The 12690-nt window shown below is 37.1% G+C and overlaps 1 protein-coding gene across 4 annotated transcripts in view; it reads right to left on the reverse strand.

Moving 5' to 3' along the window:
* OXR1 (oxidation resistance 1) overlaps nucleotides 1-12690 on the reverse strand; it is a 382402-nt gene that overhangs the window by 288270 nt on the left and 81442 nt on the right. The gene's annotated exons all lie outside the window — the stretch shown is intronic.

Genomic DNA, 12690 nt, shown 5'->3' on the forward strand with positions numbered 1-12690 from the left:
CCATTAGTTCTAATTTGCTTTTGAGGCCATACAGGACAAATGTAACTGCTCTTGGATAAACAGATTCACAAATATACATGCTTTGCTATTATGTCCCCCTAGTGTTCTCTCCTTCAGGCTAAACATCTGCTTGCTCAGCTCTTCATGTCTTAAATATATATAAATATAAAATATATAACTAATATAGATTTTAATTTAATATACACGTGTCATTAACTTACTTGCACTTTATATATAACTAATATATAATATGGAAATATATCATCCAATTATATGTAATTACATATATATAAAAATAGCTGTAAAACATCCTCTTCATATTAGTCTGTGATTTTGGCTTATCCATCAGTCATCTGTCTTAGACCAGTGTACATGGCTAGTACATTCTCAGTACAGGGAAAGGTTTTGCCTTACAGAAAGTCTTTTCCTTAATGAGACATGTTAAGGAGAACATGCCCAGAACTTTTGAAACATACCATCAGATGGATGCTTTTTAACTTACTTCTATAAAATGACAATATTCTACAAATTGTTTCACCAGCAGTGAACCTGGTTTTTCCCAGGCATGAGGCACAGTCACTTTTAGAGACTTTTAAGCCCCTAGCCACCATTAGAGCTGCTTCTGAAACCAAGGCTGTAGGTGACCCTATCATTTTACTTGGTACAAATACTTTCAAAGTACCAAGCAATGGCATAGTAGGAAACAGAACACAGGTCTTTATGTCTCATTAGAATCCACCTCATTGTCTTCTGTGCAGTCCTCAGATAATTGGAAGCAGAATATAAGGTACTGCGAGTCATGTTTCTCATACATAAAAAGATGAAGGCACTTAATCCTGTGCGTGGAAACTGACAATGGCAGCTTTTAAAGGACAGGGCAGACTCCGATGGTGTAATGAAAGTCTTTACAGATATTTCTAGGTTTAAAGAGATTCTCGGTAATCTATTCTTTGGGTAACTGTCAACTTAGAAGTCAGTGACTGAGAGCAATGATGTTAAAAGTAAATTTAAGGTGAGTTGCAAGTGATAAACTGAAATTCCTAAGGCTAGGACCATCTCTGCCTGGTCAACTATTGCATCTCTTGTACCTAGCACAGTGCTTCCACAAAGCAGGCACTCAGTAAAGATTTTATTTTAAAACAAGTAAATGAATTAATGAATAAGCGACTGTGAGGAGTGGACAGTCAACAGTCAACTCTACAGCCAGAGGAAGAGAAATGTATGGATGCTCCATCTCCCCTTGATTGTAGCATATGCTGGCTTGTGGCACCTGATGAAAAATGAGCGTTAACCATGTATTATCTTTCTGACAGCCTTTAGTACAAGAAATGTCTTTTACGAAATTAGTGAAGCAGCACAGTGCGGCAGTTGATGCAATAGGAAACACCAGAAATTTATAAATGAGGCTGTATCATGACAGACACATTAAGCAAAATGAACAACAGACATACTATGTCCTGGGCTTTTCAAGATTTGGGACTGCCTTCCTTCTAATGAAGAGCTCCTGTGTAGAACAGATAATGGTTAGCTTATTGTAGATGGGGACAGGAAGAGAGAAGATTATTCCTAACCTGTGCCAGAAGCTAGATAGTTAGAAGGAAGTAATTATTTTTTTTTTCAGATAAGAGTATGCTAGCCTTATTTATAGGTAACGTGCTTGTCTTAGTCTGCTTTGTATTGCTATAATGGAACAATACAGAGTGGATATTTAATACAGAAAATTAGTTTATTCCTCACAGTTCTGTAGGCTGGGAAGTCCAGTATCACAGTGCCAGCATCGTATGAGGGCCTTCTTACTGTGTCATAGCATGGCCATGGCAGAAGGGGAAGAGAACATAAGACAGGGCAGGGAAGGGGGCCAAATTCACCCTTTCATCAGGCACCCAATACCGCAATAACTAGCCCACTCCCCAATAAGAGTATTAATTCTTTAATAAGAGGTGATGCAACCACCTCTTACCAGGCCCTATCTTCCAACACTGTTGCCTTGGGGATTAAGTTTCCAACACACGAACTTTGAGGGTATGTTCAAATCACAGAATTCTACCCCAGGCCCCCAAATTGATGTCCTTCTAACAATGCAAAATATATTCATTCCATCCCAACAGTCCCAAAAGTCTTAATGCATTCCAGCATCAACTCAAAAGTCCAAAGTCCAGAGTCTCATCTATATCAGATATGGCTGAGACTCAAGGCATAATTCATCCTGAGACAAATTTCTCTCTAGCAATGAGCCTGTGAAGTCAGCAAATTACATGCTTCCTAAAAACAATGGTAGGACAGGTATAGGGTATACATTCTCATTTTAAAAGAGAGGAATAGGCAAGAAGAAAGGGCTAACTGGTCCCAAGTAAGTCTAAAACCTAACAGGGAAAACAACATTGCCTGACAGTTCCAGAATTGACCTGAGCATACTGAGGCAGGCATCGGGCTCCCAAGGCCTCAGGCAGTCCCGCCCTGTGGGATTGCTGGGCTCAGTCCACCCAGCAGCTCTCCTGGGTTAGAGTCTCATGCCTCCAGTTCTCCCAGGCTGATGCTGCAAGCTAGTAGCTCTACAGTTCTGAGATCCTGGAAGTAGCCCCACTCTCACGGCTTCACTAGGTATTGCTTTAGTGAGGGCTCCGGCAATAACTCTATGCCTGTGAGAAATCTCTTCCTGGGCCCCCAGGCTATCCATAACAGTCCTTGAAATCTTGGTGGAGGAAGCCATACTTCCACAGCTCTTGTATTCTGCATGTCTGTAGAATTAGCACCATGTGGACACCCACCATGGTTTACAGCTTCTACCTTCCAGAGCAGCAGGCTGAGCCACACCTGGGCCCAACTGAGCCACAGTTGGGGCAACCAAAGAGCACTGCATCAAAATGCAGGGAACAGAGTCCCATGGCAGACCTGGGCAGCAAATGCTGAGCTTTTAAGGGAAGCTCTCTGGAAATCTGGCCCTCAAGTTCCTAGCTTGAGGAAAATCTTTGAAATGCCTTTGGGGTCATTCACCCATTATCTTGATAAATAGAATTTGGCTTCCTTCTATCCATATTAATCTCTTTAGTAAACAGTTGCTTGGTCAGACCCTTAGAATTCTCTCCCGAACGTGCTTTTTTATTCTTCATGTGGCCAGGCTGAGAGTTTTCCAAATCTTTCTGTTCTTCTTATTTTTAGCTATAAACTCAGTCTTTAAATCATTTCTCTCCACTTGCATTTTACTATAACTAGTTACAAGCAGCTACACAGCTCTGTCAACACTCTACTTAAAAATTTTCTTCCACCAGATATCCTAGTTTATTGCTCTTCAATTCTGTCTTCCATAAAGTCCTCAGGCATGGACACAATTCAGCCAACTTCTTTGCCATTTTGTAGAATGATGGCCTTTCCTTCAGTTCCCAATACCTTGTTCTACATTTCTAATTGAGAGCTCATCCAAATGGCATTTACTGTCTATATTTCTACCAACATTCTCATACCAACCACTTAAATAATCCCTAAGAAGATTTTGGCTTTCCCTACAGCTCTTGTCTTCTGTGCCTTCATCAGAATTGTCCTTAATGCTCCATTTACAGTAATCTAGCCTTTTCTAGCCTGCTCCTCTGAATTCTTCCAGCCTCTATTGGTTACACAGTTCCAAAGCTGTCTAAACATTTTCAGGTAGTTATTATTGCACAGTCCCACCTCTTGGTACCAATTTTCTGTCTTAGTCTGGCTTTTGTTGCTATAACAGAATAACACAGCTTGGGTAATTTAAAGAGGAAATATTTATTTCTCAAAGTTCTGGAGACTAGAAAGTCCAACATCAAGGTGCCAGCATCTTGTGAGGGCCTTCCTGCTGCATCATCCCATGGCAGAAGGTAGAAGGTAAAGAAAACACTGGAGAGGGCAGGGAAAGGGACAAAATTCATCCTTTTATCAGAAACTTATCCCAAGACAACTAACTAACCCACTTCTGGGACAACAGCATTAATCTTTTAATAAAAGGTGACCTAATCCAAAGTAATTATTTTGCACAACAGTGAATCCCAGTGCCTGGCACAGTGATTGGCACATTGACTGGCACATTGGAGGTATTTATCAAATGTCTTTAACAGATAAGTAGGCATTCAATTAATAAATTCTAGCTTAAGAAGTGGAGAACTACTAAAAAATACTGTCTAAAAATAATGCCACTCAGATGTCTTAGCCACTTAATTAAAGGTCAATTTGATGATGTGTTTTTATGTACAATGCATATAATAAATGCAACTGGAATTTACAGGAAGAACACACACATATACCACACACACACCACACACACAAACACATGCACACACATTATTTGGTCTTCTGGATTCGTGAGTCTCCATTCATCTATCGTTCCTTTGGTTGACATGGGACTTAATGCTTAATTTCATGACCAGTTCAAAGAACAGCTGAGCAGAGGAATTAACAAGGCTCAAAAGGTAATCAAATAGCTGCCAATGTATGGTTATGTTATCATGGATGGATATTCTATAGGCTATGCAAGCTGCAAAGAAAACATGTAGGTGAAATCATGATGTGGAGAAAAGAAACCCACAATAGCTGCTCATCAAGATAGATTCCATTTATTTCTTCCTCAAATTACATTGATGGCATTAAATAATTTCCAACATATTTATTTTATCAATAAAAATAAGACAGTGGTGCCAGATGAATCAAATTCCATTATTTGATCATTTTTACAAGTTTTGTTTTTATTTCATAAATAATCCAATGATTTTTTAAGATAAATAATATTAATTCTGCTTCTGTTGAATATGCTAGAAGCCCAGAAAATCCTTAATAAAAAGCTATTCAGGAAACAACAACACTACTATCCAGTCATATGACTCGATGAATGAATTTGAATTGTCAGAGGAAGCAGGCAAGTGGGTATGGGACAGAAAGACAGTATCTTCGTTCTATTCCTAGCTACATCTTCATCCTCTGGGTGACCTATGATGACTCACATCTCTCTGAGCGCTTGCAGTGACTCAGAATTGTTTTAAGAAGTTCTTTATTTAATTCTATATCATAGATCATTTCCGCTGGAAAGCATACAATACAAAATGATCTCTTTTTATTTCTTTCTTCTATCTATTCATAGGAAAAGTTATTAACTTCCTGTATAGATTGAAGTGAAATGTCATTAAGTTTATAACAATTAATGGTGAAAAACTAGTCATAAAAATGTTATAGAAAATATTTTTTAGTTTTTGAATTACATGACTAAACAGCATTGAATAGTACAGCCAAGAAGCAAGAGCTCTATTGGAATTTGGGTATTAATCTAGGTCTATTGGGAAAACACTAAATATATCTTTCATAGTACTGGATTCAATGGATCATAATCTAAAAATACAAACTTTCAAACTTCCTTTTCTTTAAGAATTGCTCAGAATCCTGGGAGTCAAAAGAGTCCAAAGGTATGAGTCTGACCCCAGGAAGCTGCATTTCTGTCCAGTATCCCAGGTGACTGATCAGACCAGACAATATTTTCAGCAACACTGCTCTAGAGGGTCATCACCTGTTCCTTGGTTGGCATCTCTTTGAGAATTACATCAACATCTATAAATAGAATGACTCATGACTAACATTAGGAATTCAGACACAGACTCTTAATTTTAACACTCAGTAATGAAATGAGAAGACAGTTTTAAAGGACATGCATTTGCCCTTGGCTAATGTTTTTATCAATAGACAGTATTTCAACTGAGACTTTACACTTGCTCCTGAAAGTTCTATAATTGCTTTTAGTTTTCTTATTTAGGTTCTGGTCTCTGGGTTGATTTTAGTGTAAAAAATATGAAGATGTAAATTATCGTTTATCAAATAGACTGTTCAATCCTGACGAAATGCACAAAAATATTGGGTTGAGTTTTATATTTGTTTGTTTTGTAAAACATGGGCCTTGGCCAACACAAAACTTAAATACTCTGACTAACTCAAAACAACAAATCCTTTGTTAAATGATGCTTGACCAAGGGCACCAAGTCATACAAAAGCAATAGTATCAGAAGTTCTCCCTGGACAACTCTGGAACTCTAAATCACTCCATAAGCAAATAAAAGGAAGGAACTACATCAAACTATATTAAATCAAGTTTTATCAAATAATAGCTGTGTGCAAGCAGCAATGGTATGGACAAAAGTACTATAGTGTTAGTTCTTATCTTTCAACATGCAATTACTAAAAAATGTGAGAAATATTCAAATAAGTATACACAAAATGCTCAGAGGGTGGCAAGGCAGACGAGACCCCATTCATCTGGGGAAGTAAGAAAGGCTTGAAGATGGCAATTACATGGGAATGAATGCAACAACACAGAGTCAAAAAAGTGTCTGCCCCAGTTCACAAAATCTCATAGTTTGGAGTAAAAGTGTGAAGGATTGAGTAGTGGAAAGAGGAAACTGGAAGAGTATGTTGGGGGCAGGCTAAAAATAGCATACATTCATTCCATGAATAAGATAATTAATTTCATCAATTCTGAGATGAACTTTAGTTATTATTATTTTTTAACATTTTAACACCTCTGAAATGAAGATGCCGTTGGGTGGGTAGCAGTTTTGATGTTGTCACTACCTGTACGTGGACATCAAAACTTGCAAAGTAGGTGTCAGCAACCTGAAATAAAATGACTCTTTTTTATTTTATATATATATACACACACACACACACACACACACACACACACGCACACACACACATATACACACACATAATTTTTTTTTTTTTTTTTTTTTGAGACAGAGTCTCACTCTGTCTCCTAGGCTGGAGTGCAGTGGCATCATCTTGGTTCACTGCAACTTCCCCTTGCCAACTTCAAGCGATTCTCCTGCCTCGGCCTCCTGAGTAGCTGAGACTACAGGTGAATGCCACCACGCCCGGCTAATTTTTTGTATTTTAGTAGAGATGGGTTTCACCATGTTGCCCAGGCTGGTCTCGAACTCCTGAGCTCAGGCAACCCACTCACCTAAAATGACTCTTTTAAGAAATGCTTCAACTCTAATACTCCTGATGAATGGAGAATGCTGTGTTGAGAAACACAAATATCAATGATTCTCAGGTAGAAAGAGATTCATAAAGGTCAAACTTAAAACATAAAGTTGGAATAATTACCTTAACCAATGTATTTTTTCTTATGTTTCCCTTTTATTTATGCATTAGAGTGACATATAATAAAATCTTTTTTCCTGAAATATAAAAATGGTTTTTCAATAAGAATAAAATAAAAATTCAAAGAATAAGAATGTATTGTGCCTTAGTTTAATTGGCAGATTTTTTTTTCTTGCAGTACATAAAACAATGGTGTGTTTTCTGATCACCACCGTCTTAGATTTGATGAAATGGGCTACTCGCCCATGTGCATTGTGCACCTAGGCTATGCCAAGTACTATGCTAGATGCTTGGGGGTAATGGTGGGCAAAACATGACAATGTCTCAGATCTTACAGTGCTTACAGGCTCAGGTCCTGAATTATGGCTGAAAAGCCTGGACTATGTATTATAATTGGATACCACCATGAGAGTTTAAGACCAGGAGTGATGTGATCAGACACATTTTGAGGGAAGTTAGCTCTAGCAGTGGCATATAGGAGAGAAGGCAGGACAAGGAACTGGTGGTAGGAGGAATAGTTAGAAAAGTCTTGAAATAGTTTGTGTGAGATATAATGAGGGCCTGAATTAAGGCATGGTCACAGACAGAGAAAGAAAAAAGAGAATTTAATCAGCATGATTCCTACTGCTCATAGTTCATGATCAAAGAAATCCAGCAGACAATTTCAACTGCCTTCATATTGATGGAAATATACTAAAGCATTTGAGAGCTATTCTATCATCAAACATATTTTTCATTTTCAAAGTGGTCCATATACTTTACCTTTGGTTAGCCCAACACTTAGGGCAAGGCACCATGCTAAGCTCAGGGAATACAAAGAAAAGAGTCTTCCCAGGTGAGGGAGAGAAAGAGATCCATGGGTGATGTGATGACACCAGTGTGCTTATGTGCAGTAAAACTAACGGGGTGAGCTCAAAGTGCACAGCACCACTGGAGATGGAAAAGATCTCCAAGGGGCAGTCACATCTGACCAGGCACTTGAGGAAGCAGTACAAAGAAGTCATTGGACATTCTTGTACAATGCAAGAAAGGGCATTCTGGACAGAGGTAAGCTTGTGCAGAAACAAGGAGGTGAGAAAGAGCAGAGCACATTTGGGGCAATTTTCAATAGATGGCTATGGCTTAGTACAAGATGCCTATCAATAGCGGGAGAGGTTTGGGGCAGATAATCCAAAAGGCCTTACATCTTTTAAAATGTTTCAATTTAGTCCTAATACACGACAGACCCACTAAAGGATTGCCTACGTTTCATTTCATGTTACTTAAAAAGGCCCTTAAAATGTACTCTAAATTGGATGCCACATAGAAACAATCCTGGAAAGAATTTTCAACAAGTTTCAAAATAAACAACAAAAAGCAAAGGATGAGATTTCAAATGTGACCCTAGTTTAAGGATGCGATTAATTTGAAATGTTCTCATAAAGTACAATTCCAGGAGCAGTAAATTGGTGACCAAGTTAAACTTTTGTTTCTTTAAAAGTCCAATATCAAGTAGGGTGGGTGGCCCTATTTTCAGAATTATTCCATGATGCACTTTGATGTAACAGAAAGAAAAGGTATCCATAGATATAGTGTTGTTAGCGGTGATTTTTACTTTTTGGTAAAGATAACAAGATATGAAACAATTTTCCTGTTAATTAAAACTTACTCTATTTCTGAGCATGATATTTTAAAGAAATTTTATATCTATAATGAATATTTGGATATATATGCGGTTAATGGTTATTTTAACAAACATTTTGGTTTGCTGAAATTGTTACAGGTTAAATTAAAAGATAGTGCTGTCTTTAAGTTCAGACTTACATGGATTTCACAGATTTAAGAAAATGCAATGGAATAAAAAATTCAGCTAATATCACGCTTCTCTTTTGGATATTTGTGGAGTTCAGTATCCATCTTGTATCATATTTAATTTACCACTGAAGAATTAACCACTTCTTTGTTCTGAGTCTGTAATTACACATGAGCTTACAGATAGAAACCAAATGCAGATGGAGTTAGGAGCTAGACTATGGTCTATGTGTCCCGCATACAATATGTCGGCTAGCCTCTGGAACCCCAAACTTAGCACACAGTGGATATTCAGTCAAATATGCTCCCATTCCCCAAATCAGCTCACGTTCTCATGTTTTTAACTTCCTGCTGTTTGAGCAGTAGCAGCCTTCCTGCTGTTACATCATATTTGTTTTTCAGCATGTACCTCTCAGTCTCACCACTAACCTGTAAAATTCTGGAGAGCCGGAATCATGTTTAAATCACTTTTGAACATTCTTCTTTTTAAAAAGCCAAGGGACATGCAAAAAATAAAAGCTAAAGAAATGTGTGTTGAACCAAATTGGAAATATATGCACAATACTTAAAACTTCTATTGCTAATCTCAACAGAGACAAGTGTTTCTAGAAAACAATCGAAATTTTATACTATATCAAGTGACGTTCTGTGCTATTTTAAAATCATAACGTTTTCAACCAGCATACTTCAACATCATCAAAACTAATATTTGAAAGAAAAAAAGAAGATTTCCTGTTATGCTGAATTAAAAACAATCATTACATAAATTGAAACTGAACTGACTTTCAAGTGTATGATTATGTGCATACAAAATTGCTTAAAATGGCAAAGCTAAAAGAACCCATCCTTAACTCTATTCTGATCCATGTATAAGAATGAAAACTATAATGTATTCTACAGATAACATTTTGTTTCTAAATGGGCAGAATTCATCCGTATAAATAAAACATATATTAGAGCCAGTATATATGCTTGTAAGATTTCTAATTGCAATGATAATAAGCCAAACTGTTTGCAAATATCACACACTCAGATGTGTCACTTGATTCCAGGTAGTCTAGAAAGGAACGTTCAGAGTGTCAACATGAAAACTCCCGTGCTCAGGTGATTGCCTTCTTGTCCTCACCTCAAGAGCATATTGTTTTACACTAAACCCTGAGGGAATGAGCACAATTTCATTTAGACATTAGAATATTTGTTTCAGACACTGGAGCTGTGAAGAGAGTCAGGCTCAACATCTCTAGCCTTGAAGGGTTCTACAGGAGTGCAAAGAATGTGTTATATCCTTTCTCGGTTCCCAATTTGCAGTGAGAATTTCACTGAATATCACAGTTTGCAGCTTTACAGAATACTACCAGATTAGCAAATCTGCTTCAGTTCTAGATGCAAGAAAAGTTAGGGAAATGAGTAGGTAAGCTGTTTGTTCTTAAGAAATAAGAAAATGAGGAATTACTTTTCTGAGGTGCACAGGCAAGTTATCAATCGGTGTCAAAATTTTGCTTTGCCTTAAAACTAAAACTAAAGAAACAAACAAACAAAACAAACAAACAAACAAAACACTCTTTCAGAGCTCTATAAAATGAAAATATAAGACCATTTAAGGAATCATATTCCTATGCTCAAGAGATACTTAGGCGGCTTGAAAAGGTCTGCTCTGTTTTACTTGGAATGCTAGTTGGCACTACAAGAAGTTTGGGACTGGCAGTTTGTTGTGTACGGTGCACTGCTCCTGCATCAGCCAAGAAGAGCAGACTCTGAGGGAGAACGTCCTAGGCAATGTGCTGATGTCAGAGCTGCCTCTCTTTTCCTGCTTCTTCTTTTGATTGCTTTCGCTTTTCCTTTTCAAACCATAATTTAGAACTGCAATAATTTAGTGTTTTTTCCCCTTCCAACAACAAAAATTTAATATTAAATGTACCCAATTCCTTCCGCTTTGCTACAAAGTATCTAAACTGAAAATACCACACCGACAAACATGAAAAGATTCACCACATTCTTTCAGGGGATACGGAGTAATTTAAGAAATGAGTACTTGGGAGGCAGCCAGGCATAATTTTGATCTTTTAATCACTAAGCAATTGCAGTGTTATGAGGAACGTCTTCATAATCAGACCTTAGCTTTGGTAAAAGCACCTGGCTCATTTCACTGCTTCTGTCAGGTGTCTATTTAAAACACTCAGGGAATCGATCACTTTCTTATCTGAACATCCATCATTGCATGAATAAATTATGGTTCATTCATCACATGAAAATTATGTACCAATGCAAAGCTCAGCTTCAACTCTATTGGCCTGGAGTAAGCACTATGATATACGACTTGATGAAATATCAAGTTTCAGAGAAATGTTTATATTTTTATTTTTGTTTAAAAGTGTGCATGCCTGTGAGAGAGCATACATGTGATAAGCATGAAGAAAAATGTGAACGTGCTCTCCATGCCCAGAGAGTAGGATTAGAAAGGGGATGTGACCCTACTGACTCCAAGGGACAGCAAAAAAAATCAAAAGAAAAAAAAGTAAAAGAAATCCTCTTAATGTGGCATCATTAAGATTTTTCTTTTATTTGTGTCAATATGCACATATTTTGTAATTTGAATATCTAATGAAGGAAATATAAAAGGAATTTTAAATAAGTAATTTGGGATTCGATTTAACTTTTAAGAAATCTATTACCAAGCTTCTGTGGACTCTACCATCATCATTTGCTAGCTGTGTGGAGCTGGATAATTTGCTTTCTCTTTTCTTACCTCAGGATGCCACCAGTTACGATGGGAATTATAACAATACAAACTTTGCAGGAATGGTTGTGATGATGCCATTAATACAGGCAAAGCATACAGAACAGGATGTAGCTTACATTCAACAATAGCTTTGGCTTTGAGTAGAAGTGGTGTTGTATCTGGGACTACTTCTCAAGGAATAACTTGCTAAGGTTTCTGGTAACTCTATTGGTTTTGTGACTAAACCATATTCTATGTAGCTAGCTGCATCTGGCTCAGAGCTACGGATGGCCTTCCTTGTTTAAATATTGATGGAAGAGAGGCAAGAAGAACTGCAAGATTTTTTCTTAAAATTAAACGAAGAGTCAAAAGTGAGCAGAAGGGTAACATCAGCTGAGGCAGATTCATTCTTAACAAGGCAATTTCAACCCCTAAAATATGTCAGGCAAAATTTATATTTGTTAAATTAACTTTCCAGATAATTGTTGTTTTCTGGCTTCCAAGATGCAAATTCATGATCAACTATAAATGTCAAGCCAGGCAGAAGAGGGTGCTAATTAAGTAATCTGGTTAAGTACTCAACTTTCAAACATTGTGTTTTTCTCACCTGCCCACCTATAAACTTCATACCAGAGAACAAAATAGCTTTAATTATATAAGAGCATAACATAATCTTGAAATTTAAATGATGTTAACAACATCAATGATGTTATCTATATCTGACAGAAATAATGAAAAAGAAAATGCATTCTTACAGTCAGGAATAATGAGAATTAAGGAGTAAAGGTACTTTGCTTCTGGGGGCGGGAGATTTCTGCACTTTTGTTTTAACTGATGTTCTAAAAGGAGCACCTGGTCATCCACCAAGGCCAGTGAGGCCTATCCCTGTAATGAAGTCTATGCCGGTAACAACTGAAAAGCAAGAATTTCCAATAATTATTTTTTGTTGCTAGACCTATGGTATTATTAATTTAAAATATTAAGTGGTTGAAACTATTATTCACAGAATAATATAGACAACATTTTTCATGATTCTGTTTTTTTCAAGTAATTTTAGATTATTTTAAATAATATAT

The sequence above is a fragment of the Macaca thibetana genome, chromosome 8 (genome assembly GCF_024542745.1).
Source record: "Macaca thibetana thibetana isolate TM-01 chromosome 8, ASM2454274v1, whole genome shotgun sequence".
Taxonomy (NCBI): Eukaryota; Metazoa; Chordata; class Mammalia; order Primates; family Cercopithecidae; genus Macaca; species Macaca thibetana.